At 46.0% G+C, this 26968-nt stretch overlaps 1 protein-coding gene across 1 annotated transcript in view; it reads right to left on the bottom strand.

Annotated features, from left to right (window-relative positions):
• Nucleotides 1-3768: 3768 nt before the first annotated feature.
• Nucleotides 3769-26968, bottom strand: part of LOC114204005 (putative phospholipid-transporting ATPase IIB) — a 108152-nt gene continuing 84952 nt past the window's right edge. Inside the window, exon 10 of the mRNA XM_088023221.1 lies at nucleotides 3769-5477. The gene's annotated coding sequence lies outside the window, so the exon portion shown is untranslated. The remainder of the gene's footprint in view (nucleotides 5478-26968) is intronic.

Below are 26968 nucleotides of genomic sequence, written 5' to 3' on the forward strand. Positions count from 1 at the left end.
GCAAGGAGGAGAGGTCAAAGAAAGACACCTCCACATGCCTTTTCCTCCTGCAGAGTCAGAAAGTCCCATCTCCAGGAGCTGAACGTGTAGACCAAGACAGGACACTACACATTTTGACCGTGGGAGCCCAGGGTCTCGAATCCATCCTGGATGGGTAGGCTGGGAACCAGCAAAACAGGAAACAACTGCAGGGTCCCATTTCTCAGGGATCCTGTCCCAGCCAAAATCTGGAATGCCCTGGGGCCTTTGCCTGGCATCTTTGCCCCATGGAAGCCTTTCCAAAGAACACAAAATGGCAGTACAAAGGGCCACAGCCACTCTCAGCAGCCATTCCAGAAAGGGTACCACTGGGGCTCATTCCTCAAATTAGCATTTGTTTTCTCTTTAGTTGGTATGTATAGGCATGCATCTCTACCCAAAGTGTGCCTTCACTTCTCAGGAAGAAGGAAGATGTTCCCAGTCAGCCTCTCGGTGGCCTTCTGACGGCAGGGTCACCTCTCTCCCTTGCAAGGCCTAACTTGAGGAAATCCATGCTGAAATCGCAAGCTTGAGGGGACAATCCATGGGTCCAATAAACCCATTTTTGCCTCCCCAATGTGATCTCTTGGTTGTGATTTGTTCCATTTCCCTCCTGTCCTCTCATGCCTGCCAATCTTCAGAGATGTGAGATGCTTCCTGGCCCTGGGACCAGTTGTGGAAGCCATTGGTATGCCCAAGTGCAGTTCACAGCTTTGGGCACAGACAACCTCATGGGGCAGCACTAACACTGCCTGGCGGTCATCAAGCTTCGCCTGGATTGACGGTGCCTGATGGGCAAGCATTCCTCCATGGGATGTAAGTTGAACCCAAGTGGCAGACAGTCCATGCACATTGTGTCTGTCCCCACTGTTCTCAGCAGTGGCCAAATTCATACCTAAGGCTCATGCTACTATGCTGGCAATGAATCTCCCTCCCTCCCTTGCTCTTTGCCTCCCCCACCTCTCCTTGTCTCTATTTCTTCAGATCTCTGTCTCTCCATGTCTATATCTCCCACTTTATCACACTTTCTCTCACAAGTGGACACACACAGGTGTCCACACTGTCAGAGCATCATGCAACACAGAGTATGGGCACTGAACCTCCAGAAAGGATTGTGGGTCAAAACATTTGGTAGAATAAGGTGGGCACTGGCGGGTGTTTTACCTTGGGGTTTTAATCTGCCCCTACCTTTTTGCCACATGCCCTGGGAGAGAAGAGACTGTAGATTTGGTCATTTGAGCCCCACCCCCCCTGCCATGTACAAAACACATCTGTGTTCCAAGCGAGAAGGAACCAAAGAATTCCTATCTTGTTCGCTTCTATCCAAATAGATCTCTATCTCTATCCAAATTCACATATGCACAAATATATCTGTATCTCCATATCTCCATGCGTCCAGACCCATGGGTGGATCGTGTTTATCTCTCCACAGATATAGATGTGCTAGAAACCCTCCACGTTTCTCTTGCCCTAGCGTGTGATTCTTCCAGTTTGTTCTATGGACACATCTTCCTGTAGCTTCGGTAGACAGAGTGGAATGTCTGTCTCTCTCCCTGAACAGAGTGGGTTAGAATGTCTGAATGGTGGCCTTGGGACAGACGGGGCTTTTGTTCTGTCTAGAGAACCACGTGAAAGGATGGCTCACTTGCATTGGTGGCAATACTGCAGTCTGATCTGAGAGTGTCTGGGAGGTCTCTGGAGCCGTGTGGTTGGCACTGCTGCACATAGTACCAGGAGGGAAGAACAGAGCTGCAGCCACATTGGGGTCCACAGCCAGCCAGCATAAAGGAGTCTAAAGTTTGGACTTGAGCCCCGGATACTGTGCTGTCAACAGGTGGCCTGTTCCAACCATATCGGTGAGCTTTCAGGGCCCTGGCATGTTGCAACACGGAGCCACCCCTCTGGGAAATCGCCTGCCAGAGAAGGTGTCCACGTGGAAGCTGGCAGGAATGAACCAGCTAGCAGGCTGTTGTTCATGGCCTTGGAGGACAAGGCAGCAGGGGCTATGATCAGCAAGGACATCCTCACACAACTGTGCCTCCCCTGGGATACCTCAAAGTGATCCTCTCGTCCTCAGATCACCTTGGCGTGGGAATGAGGGATCACGAACAGGACACACATGTCTGCAAGATATCCTTTTGGGCCTTGCAGCCTGCTCCCAGTCTTGGTGAGTGTCAAGCGCAGGCATAGCCTGGCGACCACCTGCACTGTAGGGACAGCGAAGTCCATAAAAGCAACACAGAGCCACACAAATTATCAATTACCCTAGCAGCTCCAAACAAGATTTGGCACTTGGAGCACCTTGGGGGATTTACGCTTTCCTGAGAGGCACTGTGTTGAGGATGCTGGCCCCAGAAAAGGTGTAGGGCACCCTCTGTGGAGGTCCTCTGCCCACACCTCTCCTCATGCTACAAGCCACCACTTGCACAAGGCCAGCCAGAAACGGATATTGGAGAGACACCAACCACCTGGTCAAGGCTGCAACCCTGGGGCTTCCAGTAGATGCGTTCCCTCTCTTTCCGTAGATGCTCTTTCCTTGACCTAAAGCCCCTGGTTTCACTGTCAGAGAAACACAAGTGCACACAAGCAAACCCTCAGAACCACACACTTACCCCTACAATAAACGATTGCTATTGGACTGCCTTCACAACGTGGGACAATGAGACCATTCACCACCTATTTCTACTGGGTTCCCCTTGTCTTCCTTGTAGTACACTTGATGGAATTTCAGAGCCCTGTGGCCAAAAGGATACAGGAAGGGAATTTGGGTTTGTGTGTGCCATTTTGTTGCATTTGCTGGTGGTTGTTTGCTTCATTAGTGGTTTGGTTGGCCAGTTTCCTACCTGGCTGGCACTGGGAGTCCATTGAAACACTTGACTCGTCGCCCTTTCCCCTGGATCTTCCTTTCAAACACCCAAGGGACTTTTACCATGAAGGGGGGTTGCTTACTTTGGAAGCAAACACACAGCACCACCACCACCCTCCCAACACAACAGAAGAACCCCAGCTTTGAAGGAGATGCAAATTGGCCCTCTAGTTTCTAATTTGTTTTTAATTTCTATGATTTTCTTCATCTTCTTCTCATGTTACTGGAACTGTCATCTCCTTCTCCCAGGTCATTAAATAGGGCTCTCCTTAGAGAACTTAAGTTTCTCTTGACACACCCGGCCCAGAGCAGTAAAGAGCATGGAACTCCAGATGGAGCCAGTGGAAACCAAAAATGATGGACTCCAACAGATCACAGACTATTTTTGGGAAACCTAGGGAGGCCGGAATCTGTAACAGACTGTGCAAGCATTGCTTCCTTTGCACCAGGATCGGGTAGCCTCTCCGCTTGCCTGGAACACTGCACGTTCATGGGTCCCATGCTCTTCCCTCAAGTTTCTTCTCCCCATGTGCCCACAAGCAACTAAGATTGTTGACCAACCCTCCCCACATACATGGCAATGGCCAACGCACAATTTGCCTTTCACATGCCTCCTACCTAAGCTGTCTGATTTCAGTCTCCTGCTTGGCTCCACAAGTGTTGCTTCACAAGCTGCCTTGGTGTGCCCGGGTGTCAACGGAAAAATGGTTCCCCCCACATGCGGAGGGCATTTAGACAACAAATTAAGTGGCTATCCTTTCCCGTTTGGTGAGGGGAAGTTTGAAAACACCAAGACTCTTACAAAATCAAAATTAAAAAAAAAAACTAAAAAATAAATATAAAAATGAAGGGGAAAAATGAAAACACTCAAATGAAAAATGAAAAAAGTTCCAATAATTTAATAATAAATATATCCAAAGAAAAGAAAGAGAAAACAATGTATTGCAATACAAGAGAACTTCATTACGAGGCCCTTCTTGGGTCACCAAAGGTGACTCGAGTTCCACAACCACATTCCGGGTTTTGAAGCGATTGTGGAGGAGCCTTCACTGGGTCCGGTGTTACACAGAATCCCCAGAGTCTCAACAGCACAATTAGATGTCAGGGTTGTAATCCTGGAGAAAAGCTAGTGGGGGAGGTAAAGGCACATTGCATCAAGAGGAGAGGGTGTAGGGCACGTCCACCAGCCCAGGGCAAGCACTTAGCTCAACTGGTCCTGATGTCCTCCTGAAGACCTCTTCCACCAAAGGTCTGAACCACTGAAGACATGGCTACCACAGGAAGCTGATGGAATGATTGAGATTTGGCCATCCAGGGTGGACCATCCCAGGCATTGATAAGTCCCGTGCTGCCAGGTCCTGCCCAGTCGACCAGCCAGCATTCTGGGACCCAAAGGACACCATCGGCATGGCTCCCACCAGCACATCAAGGAATAAGTTTCTTCAGATGCCCTGCTCCCTGCTTGCATTCCCCAAAGCCCCTGATAACGTCCCAGGTTTTGGGAAAGTAAAAGGCACTATACCAATTTCACGCATAAGTGCTAGAGAGCTGTGATCTATGGAGGATTGTGGAAAGGGGATTGAGAGAGGCTTACATATGGATTCTGTCAGAATGAAAACTGAAGTGGGTGGCCAGGATTCCCACCAAGAGACCCTCTTTTGAAATTAGGCAAGCTAGATCTCAGGTGGCAGAGAACAGTTCAAGATTCAGCACCTATGTCAGTTGTCATTTATAAAATGATAACTTTCACCTCATGGACCAATACTTACTATGTGTTGTTGGAGTTTACTTTGATGTTTCTTTGGAGCAGTTGAGATCTCTTTCTTTCTCCTAAGGTGCTTTTGCCCACTAAGCCACACCACTTGTCTCCACAATTCGTTGGCATGGCATCACATGTCTTGATAGCCATTGGTATTCCCTTGATCCTTCCTAACATCCATTCCCATAGGCAGATCATGGGCTGCCTATGTCCTATTGAGCACCCACTTACTTGGATCCATGAGTGGCCAAGTCACAGGAATCCCTGGACTGAGAAGATGTCGACATGGCATAAAGTGAAGATTTGAGACCACACCACAGGTTTGCATTCATATGACAGACTTCCTAATAAGGATGCCATTTTCCCTGCAACAGGCCCACTCCCATGCAGATCCCGATGGAGGCAGCTTGTTCTGAAGCCGATGCAGCAAGTGGCTCTCCAAATATTGTTCCAGTAGAACCTGTACCCTGGCATCGCCACCAGAGAACGACTGGACCAAGTGTTACACATTCCAGAGTCCAGGAACCAGGTACGCTTGAGCTTCTTTTTCATTCTCCCTGGGGGGTCAAGGTTTGCATACGATCCTGCTCAAGCCACTGTATGCCAATGTCCATGCTCAGCTGGGGAGCTCAGAAGCTTTGGCCCCTGTTTGTGCATTCCTTGGGAGCCCATGACATTTGACGTCATTCCAAGTTATTTACTCGTCGAAAACAGGTACCATTGGAGGGTAAGGCCTCGGACATTCCAATAGGTCAACATATTTGGCTGACTTTCCCTAGAGATCATTTGTCTAGATTTATGGCATGGCCCACTCAAAACACTCTGAGACCTTACCTGTGAGGAGAAAAGAAAATATGGATTATGTACACCAGTATTTCCTGACCATAGAATCTTCTTTTGCCAATTATGTGTGGTTCCAGAACCAGCAGAGGAGACAGATAAAGCAGAGCTGATTTGGGTCTGCAAACTCCCAAGGAGAAGGGCAATCTCATGGACAAGAACAGTCTACACCTTGGACTCAAGGCGAGTCCCCAACATATCAAACATGGCTCTTCCTGATCTCCTTGACACAGGAACGGGTCTTCATGGGCTTACCAAGTGTATGGCAAGAAGTTTTAGGATAAGAACCCATGCTATCTGGTTCCAGCTCCATTTCTGTTACCCCAGATTCAGAGAGCACCTCCCTGCCTATTACTCTTCTTTCCCCTCAGATCCAGACCCTGTGCATCTGTTTGCTGACCAGACAGCTCCATCTGAGCTCACATTTTCAACTAGTAATTAATGGGAGCTTACTGTGTGCCAGTGGGGAACAAACATGGGAGCTTCCAGAACACATTTCTTTTTTATTTTATAGTTTCAGAGGTAAAATTTACTGATGCATCAGATTCATGTAACACCCTAAGCTCATTCCCAGTGCCCTTCCTAATGCCCATCACCTAATTACAACATCTCCACACCTACCTCCACACAAGCAACCGTGTTTCATCCCTATAGTTAAGAGTTCTTTATGGTTTAGCTCCCTCTCTGTTTTCATCTTATTTTGTCTTCCCTTTCCCTATGTTCATCGGTTTTGTTTCTTAATTTCCAAGTATGAGTGAAATCATATGATATTTGTCTATCTGTGACTAATTTCAAGTAGCATACTACCCTCTAGTTCTATCTACATCTTTGCAAATCACAGGGTATTGTTTTTCTTGGTAGCTGAGTATCATTCCATTTTGTATATGTAACAAATTTTCTTTCTCCAGATATGAAAAAGATCTGTATTTGCACCCTGCTGCTGATAATACTTTACGGTCACTTCCTCAAGCAGACTCCCTCATCTCCACTGTATCCTCAGCTATATCAGAGCAGATTCAAGTCTCCACATTTCCTCCCCTCCTAACAGTGGTCCCTTTTCTACTTGCAGGCTTGCAGCATTTATATTCTCAGATCTGTGATTGATTTCTCTGGTGTTCAGAATGATTTGATAAGTATGTAGTTGTATTTGAGTGATGAGACAAACTTAACACTTCCCGTCAGTACTTTCTGATTGGATGCTGGATATGAAGACTGTGAACCTGGTGACAGGCTGGATTTTCTTGCCCCACTTCTATGAGAGCTGAATGTCGTTGTGTCAAGTAGGTAAAGATTTGTGACACAGCTTCATCCTTTCCAGGTTTATGTTTATTGTGGGAAGATGTACCGAACATATATCTACCATTTTCAACAATTACATACAAGTTTGATGGGTGACTTGAGAATAGCATTTGCTCTAGTGCCATGTTGTCCAACTTACCCTCAAGTGTGACCTTCCATGGGGCCTAATGGCCCATGTCTTAATATCAGTGTCAGTGTTTGAGTGAATGTGGCTCTTTGTGACACATTTAACTTAGTACTGGTTGAGATTTTCAGCCTCACCATGAACTTCACTATAATATATCCTAAATATGATTTGTTCTTCTTGAAGGAAAGTTAACCTGTCTTCTTTAAAAGACGGTATCCAGGCAATGATGTCAGAAGGGTTACTGATAAGGCCATTGGTCATTGGCCAGTCAAGCTACAAGGTGATTGGCCCACCAAACAGTGTCAAGTGAATAACGCCATGGTGATTGGCCAGGGCATGGTTGTGACATCACAAAAAGGCACTGTGATATCCCAGGGCTGTTATAAAAGCACAGCAACAGCAGAGGCTAAACTGATGAGAGAGACGGCACTTTGGCCACAGCTCTTCCTGCTATTCCTTGAGTTCTCTACTCTGTTCTCTGCTCCTACCCGGGGCAAGCCCCCTGCCCACTCCTCCCGCCCTGGACCTCTCACCAACCCCTCTGCACACTACCATCATGTTTGCCCTTCTCTTTTTGTCCCTCTGTGGTCCTGAGAGGCCCTGAACCTGCACCCGGAGAATCCTGGATCCATTTCCCACTCTGAGGAAGGCCTGGCTGCTCAGGTACACACTTTGATTTGGCATGTGGGAGTACGATACTGGGAATCAGCGTACAGTGGATTCTCAGCAAGCTGGGCTCTACACTTCTGGGTCACAACCGGGTTTAGGATAGGAAACCTGAGTCCACAACCTGACGGAATCACATTATTAGACACAGTGGGAGTCCTTGTATCACAGGTCCTCAATGAGTTGTCTGACCCACATCAGTGGAGACAAACCAATCCCCCAGAATCCTGGCTGATCAGGATCCCATAGACCACAAACCCCCGAAAACAGCATAACATAAAGAAACTCTGCCCCCAACAGAATACCAGGAACCTGAACCCTGGGACACCTCTGAAACTATTTGTCACTGGGCAGGTGACTCACATGGATATGGGGTGGAATAGGAGCCCTCACACCACAAGCTGGCCAGGCCAGTGTGACACAACACAAGTGAGTCCAGAGAACATGAGGATTGCCATGTGCCAAGAAACCACGAGTCTTGCATCCCAGCTCAGCATTGGGAAAATGACTCAACTGGACAGCAGGCTCATCATGAGCCTTTTGACTTGGAGACCAAGAAAGGAGCTCAGGGATAGGCTAAGCAGACACCTGGACAGAGGGCTCACTACGTGTCGTTGGACGTGAAGGCTAACAACCCAGCTTAGCACGTTGCTAACAATTCACCTAGACAATGTGATCACCATGTGCAGTTGGACCTGAGCCCTGTTCCACTGCTCTGCATTCAGCCAAGAAATTAACTGGACAGTGGCCTCACCTCGTGTCCTTGGACCTGGAGAGAAACATATCACTATGCTGGCCCAAGCAGATACCTGCACAGAAAACTCACCATGTGCCATTGGACCTGGAGAACAACAGTGCAGTATATGCTATGCAAAGCAGACACCAGGTTAGCAGGCCCACCATGTGCTCTTGGACCTGGAGACAAACAACTCAGCTCTGGTCTAATCCATGTAGGCAACTTGACAGCAGGCTCACACTCTTCCCATGGACCTGGAGACCAACAGTGCAACATTGCTCTAGTCCAAGCAGTCACTTGGTCAGTGGGCTCACTCTGTCCTTGGCCAAAATGGAGAGGGGGCTCACCATGTGCTCTTAGACCTGGCAATCAACAACACATCTCTGTGCTATGGCAAGCAGGAATCTGAACAGAAGTCAGCTTCTCTGCTAGGCCATACAAGCACCTGGACTGAGGTCTCACAATGTGCCTTTGGACCTGGAGACCAAGACATCATATGTGTGCTGGGCCAAGCAACCAGGACAGAGGGATCACGATGTGTTCATGGACCTGCAGACCAAAAATGGAGCTCTGTGCTAGGTGAAGCAGGCACCTTGACAGTGATATCACTATTTGCCCTTGTACCTGGAGACCAAAACTGAAGCTCTGTGCTAGGCCAAGCACACACCTGGACAGAGGGATCAACGTGTGCTCTTGGAACAGGAGACCACCAACTCACCTCTGTGCTAGGCCAAGCAGGCACGTGGACAGCGGGCTCACCATGTACCCTAGGATGTGGATCCTTCCCCTCAGAGCACAGGGCACTCAAACACTGGGATTGCCAGGTCGTCTCAGGCTATCAGACCTCCAAAGCTGCTCAGTACTACACCTATGTCTCTACTGGTCCTTTGGCCCCATGGGTGCTTTCAAACCAAGAGCCCTCCAGTCATGCTTATTACTGCACTAAAAAGACATTGGGACAGCAGCCTGATCCAAAACCCTCTGATTGGGTGCCTTCCAACTCAACTCTGCTGGCAAGTGAGCATTCAAGTCACTTCTCACCTGGGATTTGCTCCAGGGATGTGGGTTTCAAGCTCAGGTGATGTGCAGATCCCAGTGAGCTGGTGCCCACAGGTGACTACCCCTGTGCTGGAATGGGAAGGGCCTAGATCTGTGGCTCCTGGGCTGAGCTCAGTCAAGGCAGTGTGCTCATAACACCTGGGAATAAATGGATGGAATCAGGAGGTAGCTGCCTTTGGGGGTGAGAAGTGAACTTCAGGGGCTTGAGAAGTGGGCGGCTTGCACCCTTAAGATAGATGGTGCCTAAGGTGATTTGAGGGTACTGTTTTCAGGAGCCAGTGTGGAGGCTGGTAGTGTGCAGTTCACTTAGATGTAAGGGGGAAGTGGGTCGCTTATGTGATCCCAACACTTAGAATCTCCTGTGCTTAGCTGCTCAGACCGTGCTCACAATACCTTGGCCTCCACAAACACGAGGCTCCTGGAAGGGCTGGCACCCAGAGCTGCTCACCCCTTGAATCCCTATTCCTTCATTTGTAAAATGGGGGCAACTTTTTGGGAGGTGGTTGTGTGAGCAGGAGGCAAGAGATGGCAGGTTTGGGGAGGGGATCTACAAGGGCAGGTGACAAATGCCGCCCAGAGGAGGGAGGGAAGAAGGGGGGGTGAGACTGTGAGCGTGGTCCTTGTTCTGGCCTTTCCTGCCCAAAGGCAAAACATCAGCTTTGGGAGGACCACAGTGTGGGAGTTGCCTCTGTCCCATACCTGGCCTTCTCTGCACCTAAGGATCACAGGGCATCATAGCCCAGCACCTGCCGAGTCACAGACCAGCACCAGATCCTTCCTGCCTCCTTCACTGCTGCTTGACACCCACAGGCAGGGTTCTGGGGTCTTTAGGGAAACTTGGAACTCCAGCGACCAGGGTGGGACTGCTAGTTTGAGTGACTAGTCCGAGGTGTGCTGACAGGCAGAGAACAACTACAGGTAGGTATGGAGGTAAAGCGTTAGACTTACTCAGATTCACAGGAAGCCATAAGGTAGTTCAGAAAGGTCCCTTCACAGAGGCACCATTCACTTTTTTATTGTTTCCAGTCTTTCAGCAATTACAAATAAACCCGCAGTGAAAATCGTGCTCTCATTACCTGGGACCCCAATAATACAGATCTCATTTCTCTTTATGGCATCATTGACTATCCAAGTATCCCTTTATGACCTAACAGATTTCTTTCTCTCCTCTTCTCAGCCGTCTATTTTCCATCATTTTATCTTCTATAGCACTGATTTGTACTTCTGCATCATTCATCCACTTTGTGTAGCTTCCACTTGGAGTGTACCTGAGTAATAGCATTTTCAATGTTGGCCTGAGTAGATTTTAGTTCTTTTACGTCTACAGTAAGGGATTCTCTAGTGTCTTCTATGCTAGTTTCAAGCCCAGATTCTGTCTAATCATTGTTTTCAATTCTAGTTCAGACATCGTACTTATGTCCATATTGATTAAATCCCTGGCAGTGAGTACTACATCCTGTTCTTTGTTTTGGAGTGAATTTCTCCATCTCGTCATTTTCTCCAGGAAGAAAAGAAGTAAAAAAGACAGAAAAAAACCAATAACCATGATAACAGAGAAAAACAACAACAAAAAACAAAAGAGAAAAAATTAAACCAAAAAAAAAGTATGCCCTTGTAGTGTTTTGATCTGCTTTCCAAAGAATTTAGATGTCAAAATAAGAAAATGTATAAAAGTTTGAAAGGAAATATATATGATTTACATAAAAATGGACATCAATATGAGTTAAAAAGAATTGAAAAATAAGAAAATAACTGAAAAATAATAAAATGTAAGAATAAAAATGCAACGAATGCCATATACTGTTTTCCCCAAGAGCTGACGCTTTGCAGCCCTCTATTGATCAGTTAACTTGGTGTGAGCGAGTTGTTTGTGGGAAACTTCTGGGCGAGGAGCCCGTTGAGTTGATTCTCAAGTGGACTTGTCCTAGGGGAATGGCTCTCCTCCAGTGCACACGGAGGCATGGCTGGGTGTATGCTCCCCCAGCCTCCAGTAGGTGGCACTGTTTTGCTCCCTGCAGGGTTTCAGAGCTGATGGGTAGGATGAATGTGGCAGTGACCCCCTTTCTAGCCCTGGAGCTGAAATTTCCGTCCCCCCACTCTTCAGTGAACCCTCTCATGACAGCAATCAATCAGTCTTCCCTTCCTGGTTTCCATCAGAACTCTGTGTTCACCTGCCTGTGCCTGAGCATTTTAACTCAGTCATGTGACAGAGTTTCAAAACTCCAAATGTTCAACATGGACCCCAACAATTCTCCCTGTTCAGGATCTCCTGTGCTGCTGCTATTTGCCACCCTATCCCAGGAAAGTGACCGCGTTACCATGCAGGGTTCGCAGTTTATGGCAACACAAAGCAGAAAACCGGCACCTAGTCTGACTGTTCTCAGCCTGCTTTCTCGTTCCTACAGCTGGGTCATTAGGTAGCTCTATTATTAAGTTTTTGATGTCTGGGAACTCTGCCACAATCAGGCACCGCCCATTCTTCTCGGAACCGTGGGGATGCTGGGACCACTCTGTCACAGCTGGGATCCTTCCTGTCTTCTTTTGTGCCCTTAAACAACATGGAAATAACACAACACTGAAGACATCAATCATCTCTAAAAGGGGTTGATTAAAACCTGGCATTTCTTTTCTCTGTAACACCAGGTGTCTGGAAGGAGTTATATATAATGTAGCTGACAATGACTAGAACTGGGTGAGGGCAAGTCAGCAGTAAGGCAGTCCTGAACTGTGTGTCCCTCCACACTTGGCATCTCAGTACTATCCATGGAGCAGAACAATAATGCTTCTCAGTTATGGGCTTACTAAAATATTTTCACTCCCACAATCATTAGAAGCGTGGTCACTCCCTTGTCCACATAGGCACTGATTTTATTCAACCGTCTGTTGCAGCACCTGAGGGCCCACTCAACAGCACACACTGTCCCCTCCCAGAATCATTCTAGGCATTTTCCCAGACTAAAAGGACAGAGAACCCAGTGCCAACACCTGGCATGCCACAGGTACTCAAAAATATTGTGACATGAAGCATACATGATAAATCAATGCATCATCTCTACTTTGATATACACGGACCTCAGATTTGAATCTTTGTCGCTGGGTGTGAAGTTCCTGTGAGCGGAGCCAGCATATCATCATCTGGAGCCTTGCCCTATCCCTTACCGTCAAAGCCACTACATCCTTGGCCAAAGTAGACACGATTAAATAAATGCATATGGAATGATTGAGCATAGCCTTACATTGCTGGCTTCATAATTCCCAACTGTGCAAGCATACCAAGGATTGACTATCAGTCAAACTTTGTCAGAGAGACCAGGCTCCTTCTGCTTCTGTGCTCAGATTTACAGCTTCTCCAGCAGTGGCTCTCAGGTCTCCCTCTTTTTCACAGTAATAACTGTAGGGCTTTCCACCTGCAAATCTTCCTTCACAATCAAGAGTGATCTTCCTGCCTGGGTTTTCATCACCCCATGCCTCTCTGCTCAGCAGCTGCCTGCTCCCACAGGGACTCAGCCCTGCCAGTTTCTTCTGACCATTCACTTAACCAACTGTCAAGGACCATGCCAGGCACCAGAGGTTTATTGTCATTGGGGGTGAAAAGCTACAACCACAGGGCAAAACTATTCTGAATGAAAAGGGAACCCAGGACCTGCTTCTGCCCTTAACATATGTGATTTAAAGACAGAAGCTAAGGTGTGAAAAAATGTGTAAAACTGGTTTCATGAGGACTGCAGTGAATGGTCACTATGCTCAATTATATTTTATTGTATATTTGAAGGTTGCTAGGACAAAATTCTCAAACATTCTTTTCACAAGGAAACGTGAAACTGTGGGGGAGAGATGCTAACCGGAATGAAGTGGTGATTATTTCACAATATATACAGATATCACTCTGTCATACACCCAAAAGGAATATAATGTTACCTGTTAATTATACCTCAATTAGTAAAAATAAATGAATAAAACAGGAATTGGCAAAATGTAAGTCAGGGCAACCAAAAATAACTGCTTTTACTCATGCAATTGTAGGTGAACCAGGAAAAGTGGAAGTCAATGAAAAGAATTCTGGATGTGAAAATCCGGGAAGACTTCACAGAGGAGGAATTCCACCAGATTAAGAACAGAAGCTATCCAGTTTGAGAAGGTAGGACCTGGTGGGAGAGTATGGACACCTACACGTCTCAATCTGGACACTGCAAATAATCTTCCTTCACTTTAAATGAATCATATTCATTCCTTGAGAGGGATGAAAGCCCCTTCTCCCTCCTAGGCTCCCAGTCTCTTTTTTCTTCCAGTCAATTTCTGCAAAATCCACTCCTCAATACAGCCCAGGACCCATCTCTCTCTGTGTTCTCTTCTGGTCAATCCACACCCCCGACCACTGACTGCTTCACACGGCTGGCATTTTAGTGTAGACTATTGTAGTCTCCAACCCCATTTATTATTTCCTTGTCATATCATGTTCTTCGGATTGCTTTGCTCCCTTTATCTCCCTAATGAACGGAAACCTCAAGTTTTTAGTGGTATGTCTAGGAAGGTAGGAATATACACAGTATATTTTTATTAAACAAATGACAAATTTTTTAAAAAGTAAAGATGAATTACAAGTGTAATTTAATCTACAAATCACACAGGTCTTACAATGAAATGCTTAGGGGGAAGGGCTCAACTAGGATTCTTATCATGAAGTACAAAATACACTTATTTCCCCTTAAAGTGAAAATTAAGGCATTCCTCAACTTTCCTTCATTGTGTCTTCACCAGATAATCTTCCCACCGATAACCTTTCTAAGAAAACTGATTGAGAGCTCATTGCCAAGTTAGAGCAATATTGTCAAGCAACATGCTCGCATCTCCACCTTCAAGGGCTGCATGCATTACAAGCTCTCCAATGTACCTCAAATCTGATAGAAAAGTCAATAGCAGCAGGGTTTTGTTAATTTTTTAATTAAATTCAATTTAGTTAACACATACAGCATTTTTAGTTTCAGAAGAATACAGTGATTCATCAGTGGCAAATAACACCTAGTGCTCATCCCATCAAGTGCCCTCCTTAATGCGAATCATGCATTTACCCCATCTCCCCACCAGCCCTCCAGCAACCTTCAATCTGTTCCCTACAGTGAAGAATCTTTTGTGATTTCCCTCCCTCTCTAATTTCCTCTTATTTTATTTTTCCTTCCCTTTCCATATGTACATCTGTTTTGTTTCTTAAATTCCACATATGAGTGAGATCATATGGTATTTTTCTTCCTCTGACTGACTTATTTCACTTAGCATAATACCCTCTAGTTCCATGCATGGCATTGCAAATGGCAAAATTCATTCTTTTTGATGGTGGAGTAATATTCCTTTGAGTATACACAAATGGCCAAAGACACATGAGAAGATGCTCTACATCACTCAGCATCAAAGAAATACAAATAAAAACCACAATGAGAGACCACCTCACACTGGTCAGAAAGGCTAAAATTAACAAGAAAGGAAACAACAAATGTTGGTGAGAATTGCAGAGAAAGGAGAATCCCTAACAGTGTTGGTGGGAATACAAGCTGGTACAGCCACAATGGAAAGAGTTTTGGACGTTCCTCAAAAAGTTAAAAATAGAACTACCTGGGGCATCTGGGTGGCTCAGTCGATTAAGCATCTGCCTTTAGCTCAGGTCATGGTCCCAGGGTTAGGATCGAGCCCCACAATAGGAGCCCTGCTCAGCGGGGAATCTGCTTTCCCTCTGCCCCCACCTTATGCTTGCTCTCTCAAATAAATCTTACCAATCTCAAAAATATATATATAGAACTACCTTATGACCCAGCCACTACAATACTCAGTATTTATCCAAAGGATAGAAACATTATGATTCAAAGAGGCACCTGTATCCCCAAAGATTATAGCAGAAATGTCCACAATAGCCAATAATTTGAAAGAGCCCAGGTGTCCGTGGGCACAGGAATGGAGAGAGAAGATGTGGTATATATATTTAGTAGCAATTTTAAGCTCATCTCTTTTATTTAACAGTTAACTCCACCCAAGTACAACAGAATCTCTACTCTTTCAACCCTTTCTTCTGATTCTGGGGTACCAGGAGAAACAACTGAGGTTGGCATTTTTAGCCTCTGGTGAGGGGACTAAATGCATTCATAGTCTGTATTACCAAGACCCAAGGAAAAAAACCACCCACCACCTGTTTGCCACCTTAACTTTTTTTAAGTTAAGGGAGAACTAGAAAACACTATCAGAGCCCCCTCCCCCCCCCCCACCACCACACCACTTATCTCAGCTAAAGACTAAAACTGGAAGCCGGCCTCCAGTGCTTTCTTCCACAGCTCCAACCAGAAGACAGTGGCAAACCTAGTGGAGAACAAACAACCCTGAAGTGTGAGTCCTGGGCATGGAAGTGGTCCTGTCTCCTGCACTGACCGGGTGACTGCATCTGGTTATGATAGCCAGTAGTCTCAGCAGATCTACCTTTTCTCCAGTTTCCACTTGAGGTCATAAACAGTAAGAATGTCTGCAGTGGTTAAAGGCATAGATAGGAGAAAGCAGATTCCATGAACTTTAATCAATGACTAAGGCTCTAAAAGGCAGAGGACGACTCCAGGAGAGTTTTCCCACCTCTAGCAAAGGCTTTCACCAATCAGGCAGTTAACTGTGGTGCTAGCCTCGTTGTACCCAGGTCGTCTGGCCTCTGGTTTTGCCCATCTCTCCAGAGGACAGGAAGGGAGGCTTAAGTTAGTGCATCTCAAGTGCAGTTCCTGGTGGGGATGAGCTGGTGAACCCCCCACAGATACTGGGAGGACCGCCAACCCTTGAGCACTTCCTCTGCTCAGGTCTGGGTACTGGTCAGAACTTGGGGAGCTGGATCAGGGAGGAAGAGGGGGTGAGGTGAGGACGTGCTCCTGAGGTTATTGGCAGGAGCCCTGTGCTGGCGCAAAGGACAACTGTCCCCATGGGGAGAGGCAGGAAGACAGGAGACACCTGCCCCGACAGGAAAAAAAAAACCAAATGCCCACCATCAGCGCTGGTGGCCTGAGGGCCATTCCGGACCCCCAGGAATCCAGTGCCCACTGCTCTCCCACTGCCCAAGAGCTCATGCTCATCGGTGCCCTCTGTGCTGCTTGCCAGCAGGGCTGATGGACTTGAATTTGGGAAGGACGTGGCTGCAGCTCTCCTAATATTTTCATGGTCAAACGTATATTTATTTAGGCAGGTATTGCTTTTATAGTCTAAAAGATACAGAAAAAGACTCTTTTCTTTTTTATTGTTATGTTAATCACCATATATTACATCATTAGTTTTTGATGTACTGTTCCATGATTCATTGTTTGTTCATAACACCCAGTGCTCCATGCAGAATGTGCCCTCTTTAATACCCATCACCAGGCTAACCCAACCCCCTACCCTCCTCCCCTCCAGAACCCTGTTTGTTTTTCAAAGTCCATCTCTCATGGTTCATCTCCCCCTCTGACTTACTCCCCTTCATTCTTCCTCTCCTGCTATCTTATTTTTTTTTCTTAAAATATGTTGCGTTACTTGTTTCAGAAGTACAAATCTGTGATTCAACAGTCTTACACAATTCACAGCGCTCACCGTAGCACATACCCTCCCCTATGTCTATCACCCAGCCACCCCATCCCTCCCACCCCCAACCACTCAAGAAACACTCAGTTTGTTTCCTGAGATTAAGAATTCCTCATATCAGTGAGGTCATATGATACATGTCTTTCTCTGATTGACTTATTTAACTAAGCGTAACACCCTCCAGTTCCATCCATGTCGTTGCAAATGGCAAGATCTCATTTCTTTTGATGGCTGCATAATATTCCATTGTGTATATATACCACTTCTTTATCCATTCATCCGTGGATGGACATCTTGGCTCTTTCCCCAGTTTGGTTATTGTGGACATTGCTGCTATAAACATTGGGGTGCACGTACCCCTTCGGGTCCCTACATTTGTATCTTTGTGGTAAATACCCAGTACTGCAATTGCTGGATCGAATGGTAGCTCTAATTTCAACTGTTTGAGGAACCTCCATACTGTTTTCCAGAGTAGTTGCACCAGCTTGCATTCCCACCAACAGTGTAGGAGGGTTCCCCTTTCTCCACATCCCCGCCAACATCTGTCGTTCCCTGACTTGTTAATTTTAGCCATTCTGATGGGTGTGAGGTGGTATCTCATTGAGGTTTTGATTTGGATTTCCCTGATGCCGAGCGATGTTGAGCACTTTTTCATGTGCCTGTTGGCCATTTGTATGTCTTCTTTGGAAAAATGTCTGTTCATGTCTTCTGCCCATTTCTTCATTGGATTATTTGTTCTTTGGGTGTTGAGTTTGATAAGTTCTTTATAGATTTTGGATACTAGCCCTTTATCTGATATGTCATTTGCAAATATTTTCTCCCATTCTGTCGGCTGTCTTTTGGTTTTGTGGACTGTTTTTTTGCTGTGCAAAAGCTTTTTATCTTGATGAAATCCCAATAGTTCATTTTTGCCCTGGCTTCCCATGCCTTTGGCAATGTTTCTAGGAAGAAGTTGCTGCGGCTGAGGTCGAAGAGGTTGCTGCCTGTGTTCTCCTTTAGGATTTTGATGGACTCCTGTCTCACGTTTAGGTCTTTCAACCATTTGGAGTCTATTTTTGTGTGTGGTGTAAGAAAATGGTCGTTTCATTCTTCTGCATGTGGCTGTCCAATTTTCCCAACACCATTTGTTGAAGAGACTGTCTTTTTTCCATTGGACATTCTTTCCTGCTTTGTCAAAGATAAGTTGACCATAGAGTTGAGGGTCCATTTCTGGGCTCTCGATTCTGTTCCATTGATCTATGTGTCTGTTTTTGTGCCAGTACCATACTGTCTTGATGATGACAACTTTGTAATAGTGCTGGAAGTCCGGAATTGTGATGCCGCCAGCTTTGCTTTTCTTTTTCAAGATTCCTCTGGCTATTCGGGGTCTCTTCTGGTTCCATACAAATTTTAGGATTATTTGTTCCATTTCTTTGAAAAAAGTGGATGGTGTTTTGATGGGGATTGCATTCCCGCAATAGAAAGCAGTCAGGTGCTGAGACACGCGACAGTGCGGGTGAACCTGGAAAGTGTCTGCTGAGCAAACGAAGCCAGACACAGAAGGCCACACGGTGTGAGCTTCCACTCCTGGGAGAAGTCCAGCACAGGCAGACCGGCTGAGGCATACAGTCGACCAGGGGTCACCGAGGGCTGAGCGAGGGCAGGGAAGCAAGGGGGCTGCTGCTGTGCACCAGGTGGCCTTGTGAGGGAGCTCGGACCGCACTGACAGCACACGGTGGTTGTGCCCAACGCTGGCGCGACCTGCCCCAGTGGCCTGCCGTCCGAGTCAAACGCTGCATCTGGTACCATCATCCTAGTTGCTGATAAATCACGTTTTATGGAGGTTATAACACACATATTCAAACAAATGACTATCATTTCATCAAATAAACGATGAAATTTTTGGCTGTTATTTTGCCATTTGGATGAATGCATCTGCATCTCGCTGGGTGAGAGACTGCGTTATGGATGCAGACGCTCCTTTATATAGGGGCGCATATCTTCTAACATACTACGGTGAATCCTGGAAGGATCTTTTTAACTTTCAATGATGTTTCTATTTCACAGCGGACCCTGTAAAACGCTGAGCAGGAAAGTCAGGGCGAGTTTGAGACTTTCTACACCCTCTTGTACAGCAGGGGCGTCTAAGGTTAAACCAGTTACTAAAAGAGTCAGTAATGCAAAACTGCTTTTCAAATCTTAAACAATTTTCATGATTTCAATCAATGGATAGGTCATACAATTTTTGTCATCTGAATTCAACTGTTAGTATGTCCCAAGTCTGAAGCTTCATGATAGGGATGGGCAGACGCCACCAGAAGGCTTCCCCGCGACCTGGCCGTTAGGAGAGCGCCAGGGACGGAGAATGTCTTTGGACAAAAGGCGTGTTTTGGGATTCCTGAAGAAGGAAAATGCTGTAGCTCCTTAATAAGGCAGAGTGCTCTGGAGGACGAGCAGCAAAGCAGGTAGAGGGGAACTCAATTTCTAAGGACAAAGTCCTGCAGGCACACGTCTCAGGGCGGCGACGGAGAAGATTCACAGGCAGGCAGAGGACACGTTGCTGGAGACGCAGCTGCAAAGTGTTCTGACCCAGTGTTTGGCGGGTGGCGCGGCCACACCGCAGCTCGTGCGTGGGACAGCCAGGGCGTGGCAACCACACAGAAACAAAGGGAAGTCCGCCCGCGGCACACTGGGGACAGGTCACCCACCCAACCCCATGGACTTCCAGCGCAGGATCCAGGCCGTGAGCAATGATCACGTGAGATCAACACAAAGCTACTCAGACTTTATGACGAAGCAATGAGGGATGGAAACACAACTTCTAATACCCTGCAGACTGTGGCCATATTCTTTGTTAATCTGTATTTGCTGTAAATGAGGCTTTCTCAGAAGACCGCGGTTCCCAGTACAATAGGCCTCTGTTCAACCACTGCCTGCATCAAGTACCTCACCTGGGGTGAACAGCCCAGCACATACACAAGTGCGCGCTCCGGTCATGCACAGTGCCAGACCCTGCAGGTGTGTTGGCGCCAGAGGCCCCAGCTGTCGTCTGCAGGCCAGAGAGCCTGTGCCTGGCCCCAGCTTACAGGGCCCCTGGCTTACGGGACATAACCCCCAGCTCCATGTCTCCCCGGCGAGGCACGCACGCCATGGTCCGCTGCCCCTGCCACTGTGGACACGGCGCTTCCCGCTGCACAGGATGCGGCCTTGGGAGCTGACACGAGCCGGGTGCAAACCGCACGGCCAAGCCAGGTAACGGGTGCTATCGACACGGTGCGCATCCTAAACGACCTGTCTCAGGGCGTGGTTTGGGAATGCTCTGTCATACAGGAGCATAAAGATTCCCAACAAAGTAATTCGCGGCTTGCTCTAACAGGCTGCAGCCGGAGCGAAGTTTTATGATTTCCGAGCCCTCCGCAGCACCGCTCTCAGGGGCAGCCGGCGCAGAGGTGGGGGCTCCCCAGCGGACTCGGTGCAGACGACCTGCCCTAGCATGCCAGCGCCGTCTGCTCATTTATCACGGCACGTCCACCATTTCTGGTCAGTGTCAACATGCTCTGCACCCTGGCAGCTAACAGATGTCTGCTCTTGTCGAATGAACTGCTTCATGTTTCACGCACTGCTGGCCACACGCGTCACTATGGCAACATCATTCATTTCAGATCTTACCGGAAACGTGCACCCCAATCAAACCTAATTACACCACACTGCTTTCTTGTCCACAAGAAGGAAACTGTAATGCAATTGCGGGACACTTCGTTCTCTGTTCTGCTGGGGCAAACGAGAGGCCGCGTGACGGACGCTTCTTGTCAGAAAGCGTATTGATGAGGCACAAGCCCGATCATGATCACGCCGAGGACCGCCTTATGGGCAGGTCAGCAGCGAAAGGCTCCTCACACAGCAGCTCATTCGATTAAGCAGATGATGTCTGCAAACGGTCTTACACCCCAAGTTCTCTACCCTCTGCCAAAACACCACCCCCGTCAGACCCTCTGCGATGGTGGAGCCCACCATAGTGACCACTGGGCCCCGGCCAACTGCAGAGGACCTGAATCAGTCACACGACGAGAATGCTACAACACAGAGCACAGTTACTTCAGTCCCTGCCAGATGACGCTTCCCAGTAACAACAGATACGCAGCTGCGCAGGACCCCCCGGCAGGGCAGGTGAGCGCAAGTTCGAGCCATGCAGCCCTCCCGGCAGACAACACATGGCTCTGCTCGGAGGCTTGGGGGTCCCCAGAGGCTGCACGCTGCCCAGAGGTGAGGGCCCAACCCCCGTGTGCCGGCGGCCTCCATCTGTGTGAGAAGCTGGTTTCTAGACTAGTCCTACTATGTGCTGGCAGTGTTGTGACAATTACACAACTCGTCCTCGATGTCCCTCTCCTGAGATTTGGTCCGTGTGGCCTTTAGAAGCAGCCAAGGCAAGACTCCCTCCTGAGTGCCCTCAGGGAGGAGGACCCGTGAAGGGCAAGTGCCCGCGGCCCCATGGCCCCAGGGCGAGGACAGGCACAGGGCTGGCACAGCGTGTGGCTCGCCTGATGTGCCGTGGGTGGTGTTCACCTCCCGATTACGGAGAAAGGGTCTGAAAAAGCTCAAGACCAAAAATTTCTAAAAACACTAAAAATGTTTAAAACTCCATGTGGCTCCAACACTAGGAAGTGGTGACAGGGGGTCCCTTCAGTGACTTCTGGAACAAAAAGTCCTTTTGGAAAATGAAATGTGTAAGATTCTCTCACTCACATATTTTATATAATGTTCTGTAATTCTTTTTAAATCTCAGAAGCCCAGATTATTTATTTTTGCTTTGTCAAAGCAGCAGAGTGAGACATGAGGAAAATGGGGTTTTACTTTATGACTCTGGGCAAAACCACTCATCCTTATCCTGGATGGAACTCAGAATTCAAAGACAAATGGAGGACCTATGATGAAACAAAGGAGAATGATGACCCCATCACCATTTAAAATGCATACTAAAAAGTTAGCATTTTAAGAAGAAATGATGTCACAAAATCCTTCTTCCCTTGCTGATATCACACATCCAGAGACACGGGAAGAGGAGAGAGAACCAGTCACTCCTCAAGCATACTGTGTGCACACAATATCTATGCAGTTTCTTTTCAATTCTGTAATAACAATGATGGACTTTAAACATTAAACTTTTTCTAATATTAAGAAAATTATTGTAAAAGATAGCTCTTTACCAATCTCATAGAGTACAGAATAAAGATTGGGAAGATGGGAAAGAAATTATCTCTAAGTCACTTTGTCTCTCGGTTTCCTTCTCCTTAATGTTACACAGTTTGCAAAGATGAAATTTGCTCTGGGGAGGGAGAAAGCAAAATGTCACCACGTGAAGCTGTTTTCACAATAGTGCACCCCTCTTAACAAACAACAGAGATCTGCTTTTTAGAAAGGATAGAGTATTTTGATTGGAAAAGACCTGAACAATGATGAGTGTGCTATGGTTTGCAGAAGAAATGACAGCAGAAAGTACATATAAAGAACATTAAATGGGAAGGCGATGTTAAAGGCCTAGGAACACTGATAGTATTTCAAACTGGCTACAGTTTTAAACTCTAAACTTCAGGGAGAGTTGCTAGGTCCTGAACAATAAGCAAATCAATTCTATCAATAATAACATGGATCATTTCTATCACTCGGGATGTCACGCAGTGAGCAGCTGGGGTTACCCTGACATTATAGGGTAAGCAGCGGACAGTATTCACAATGTGCATAATTAGATGCTGCTCAGGCAACAGAATACATAATACGTGAATTGCCACAGGACACCTGAATTAATTTGCTCTGATTCTTATTTAATTACTTAGGCTGATATACACTATGTTTTCTCTCCCTTGTAGTTCATACTCTAGAAAAGGAATATATGCAGATGTCACTTCTTTAAACGCTCACTTAATACTGGTGATTTCCACTTTCCAGTTAGAAAACCAGTTATTTAGCATGGTTTTTCCTTTCCTCCTTTTTGAAAGATGTACACAAAAAATAAAGCTCTTTCTCCTAAAATAATCCGGAACTCACTATGAATGTATTTAAAAGGAGTGAAATAAAATCTTGTCAGAAACACTAAATGGAGGCCACGAAAGGCCAGGACTCTTCCCATCAAGAACATGCGGTAACTCACATGAGCTAAACAGAAGTTCAGAGAACTACAAAGCCGCCATCAGATCCAAATCCTGAGAGAAAATCCTTGTGCCCTCTCCTGGCTCTGGAGGTGACTGTGCCATGTGGGGTACTTTTCCTCACCACAGAAACTGGAGCTCACAGAGTTTTCTTTCTCCCCTGTGTGCTGCGTGCACGAGCTACAGGCAGCCCGAGCTACCTGCACCTGACCCGTACGGTTTGGGGACGCAGTGCGACGGGAGCAAATTCAGGTGACTGCCTTCATCCCAAGCAAACCGGAAGTCTAGAGGACTCTTTTACGTACACCAATATTACAATCTCTCTTCTAAGCTGAAAATCCTTAAATGGCTTCTTCCTTCTTCTGACAAGACCTTCAGGAAGGAGCCTGGCTACCCTTCCCCCACATCTGCACGCTCACTCACATACAGTCTCACACGCTCGGCCATGCACACAGGTCACGCACTGTCCCATGCTCAGTCACGCACTGTGTGAACTGCGCTTTGCAGCCTGGCTGTGTTCAGCCAAACTCTTGCTCCCTCGCACGGATTTCAGGAGGATTCCACACATTGTCTAGCAGACATTTCCAACTCTTAGCAACTGATAAGCAATATAAATCTGTGAAACAGAAAGGAAGTAAGCAAATATTATTCCAAAATATTAATAGTGGCTAAGTTAATAACTTTTTTTTTTTAATTTTATCCATTTTTTTTTGACAGAAGAAAGATTTGAGAGCGCACAAGCAGGGGGAGTGGGAGAGGCAGAAGGAGAACCTGAGCAGGGAGCCTGATGTGAGGCTCAATCCCAGGACCCTGGGATCATGGCCTGAGCCAAAAGCAGACACTCAACTGACTGAGCCACCCAGGCGCCCCCTAAGTTAATAACTCTTATCGTACTAAGGAAGCCCTTTGGAAAGGCTTTTTCTCAAATAATGCTACATTGTCTTTAATTAGAAGATGCTTTCTTCATAAATATCTTTACAAAAACACATAAAGATCTCGGTATTCTCTCCAGACCTCATTATGCACTGCCTCGTCTCCCTCATCTGTTTCCATGAACACGTTGAACATACTGTTACTGAAGCACTCGTAAAAATAAAGTTACAAAGCAATGGCCAATGACTATCTCCTCCACAGGCATCCTCATTTTTACATCCCCATAATTTCCTCATTATCTGGCATTAGCAAGTGCTTTCTCAAATGATGACAACTGCTCACTAATCCTGGTACGTGAACAAGAGGGAAATGAAGCAGACTATACCAACAGAAATCTGCAGCAATTAAAAGTAAACTATAGACATATACTAAAACCCCTTAAGGATTATATATATATTTTTAAAAGATTTTATTTATTTCTTTGACAGAGAGAGACACAGCGAGAGAGAGAACATAAGCAGGGGGAGTGGGAGAGGGAGAAGCAGGCCTCCTGCTGAGCAGGGAACCCGATGTGGGGCTCGATCCCAGGACCCTGGGACCGTGACCTGAGCCTAAGGCAGACGCTTAACGACTGAGCCATCCAGGTGCCCCCACAAACCCCTTAAGTATTATGAAGCATTTATAATATCAGCTGTTAAAATCAAAAGTTACTGAGTCCTCCAAATCTGATTGGGGAGTCACTGGGGAGAAGGGACTTCAAGCTATAGCAAAACACCATGATCGTGCAAAGAATCCAATGAAGCACACACGTGTACATGAGCAGATGCACAGCCATCCAGTCAATACAAACCAGGAAACAATGTGGGTATCACAGTCTATTAAATCCTATCCAAACTCACACTGAACTAGTGAAAGTACTTCATCTTACTGGCTCGTAATATTTTCAGGGAGAAGGACTTTCTCCAGAGTAAATATGCTAAACAAAAACACTGTACTGAGTATATCCCACAGAGACTGGATGTGGGAAAATTTAAGAACTTGAAACATTCTCTACGCTTTCCCTTTTCAGTTCAAAGCTTCTGTTCTCATTTATTCAAATTTAAGGTTTGCTGTTTTTAACTTATATACACAATGAATATATTTGTATTTAACACAAGATTTAACTTACCCTGGTAAATGTGCCTTCAAAACTATGAATATCCAGTTGTGGCTTCTGGGCATACACATAAGCACTGACTGAAAAAAAATCCTGGAATACAGAATATCTGAATTCATTACATTATAATTAGACAAAATTACTTGGAAATTTTTCAATCACCAACTAATATTTTTCATATGTTATGTACCAAAAGTGATGGTTGGTTTTCCTATACTTTGTGTGCCAACACTATGTTAGGATGGAGGATAACTAAGGGAAATAATTTTTAAGCTCAACAGAGGTGTGGCAATTTCTCTTGGTTCTAAAAGACTACTACTTAATGATAGGTGTATGTCGAGCACTTGGGAGTTGCTCAAAAGCTCCATGTCGCCTGGGGCTGTCGCAGATTCCAAGTTTAAAGGTGGAAATATACTTCGTGGAGTTCTGTCATACTGTGTATGAGTACTCAGGAGTTACATGGGTACCCAAGAATTTAGTGGGATTTAAATAATCCTCACAATTTCGCATGAGTTCTATAAAACAATTTAGCAAATTCCTAAATTTACTTGCATGTTTTTCTTCTAACAGCTACTGCATTTGCCATAAACAGCTGACTTCCTTGAAGCTATGAACATATTGCATTTCTCCCATGTGCCTGAAGCACATCCCCATGATCTGTATTTATAAAATTGTATGGGAAGGCTTTAACTATTCACACATCACAGCAACTTTCCCAGAACTAGCTCTGAAGTAGAAAAAAGTCGTTTAGATTACCCGACTCACAGGCAACAGGTAAATGCTTAAACAGTAAGTCTCTGGACATGACACTGAAGCACCTTATTTTAAGACAATTTATAAAAGTACATCTGTTGATTTATAAATTTTAGTTTTTAAAACTCTATATAATTTTATTAAAATAATGTTATAATAGGTGAAAATGTATTGATAACAAATTTTACTTTTTTAATGGTGCATGATTATGTTTACCAGGAGATCACAAAGAATTTATAGTACCAAAAAGTTCCTTGCCTGTATGGACTTTAACCACCAACACCCACACAGGATTCTGACTGTACTGCCTACTAGACAGCCCAAGGGCGAGTGACTTCCCATTTCTTCTGTGTGGTGATCCCACACATCCTAACGTGACCGGCGTGTAACTGACATTAGGAGACAAAACTCCAAAGCACACAGGTAGGAAGCATACCTGAGTTCACACAGGGAGGATGCAAATGATCATGTGGATGTAGAGTGACCTACTAAATTTGTTATAATCTAAATATGCTCCTGTATTTTTCAAACTGATTCATGTGGACACAAGTAATATTCTTAGTGGGTGAGTTACATCCACAAATGGAGATGATACTGGAGCCTTTCAGAGTAAACTCTCAGAAGTCTTTTAGTTCTTGGTATTTCAGTTGTTTTAAAATATATATATCTATTCTTAATTGGCTATCAGAAAGCTGGACAAGTACAATGCTATACGGAAGTTTCAGAAATCTGTCCTTATTACAGGCCTGAAATTTAAACAAGACCCACATCAGCTAGGAGGGAAAGAACCCCAGCCCGCTGTGTCCCCATGCTCCTCGCCAGGGCTGCTGCCTGCCTGCCCTCAGGACCCTGAAGCCACAGTGCCCTGGCCCATGCGCTGCCCGCATTTCCAGTCTCTCTGCTGCCCTCTGAAGGAAGACTAGGATTCCTTTTCCGTTTCATTAATAATCTACGCGTGCATTAACAATGGGCACCACGTACACCTGAAGATACCTGAAGGTGCTCAACTGGAAAGTGAAAAGAGACTTCTAAGTTTAAGGTAAATTCTGTAATACAAATGCAGGTTTGATACAACAATCTAGTGACTATTGAAAAAACGAATGGAAAAAGAGAAAACTAGCC

This window comes from Eumetopias jubatus, unplaced genomic scaffold (genome assembly GCF_037043125.1).
Source record: "Eumetopias jubatus isolate StellerSeaLion01/CBP00866 unplaced genomic scaffold, mEumJub1_p1.0 scaffold_5, whole genome shotgun sequence".
Lineage (NCBI taxonomy): Eukaryota > Metazoa > Chordata > Mammalia > Carnivora > Otariidae > Eumetopias > Eumetopias jubatus.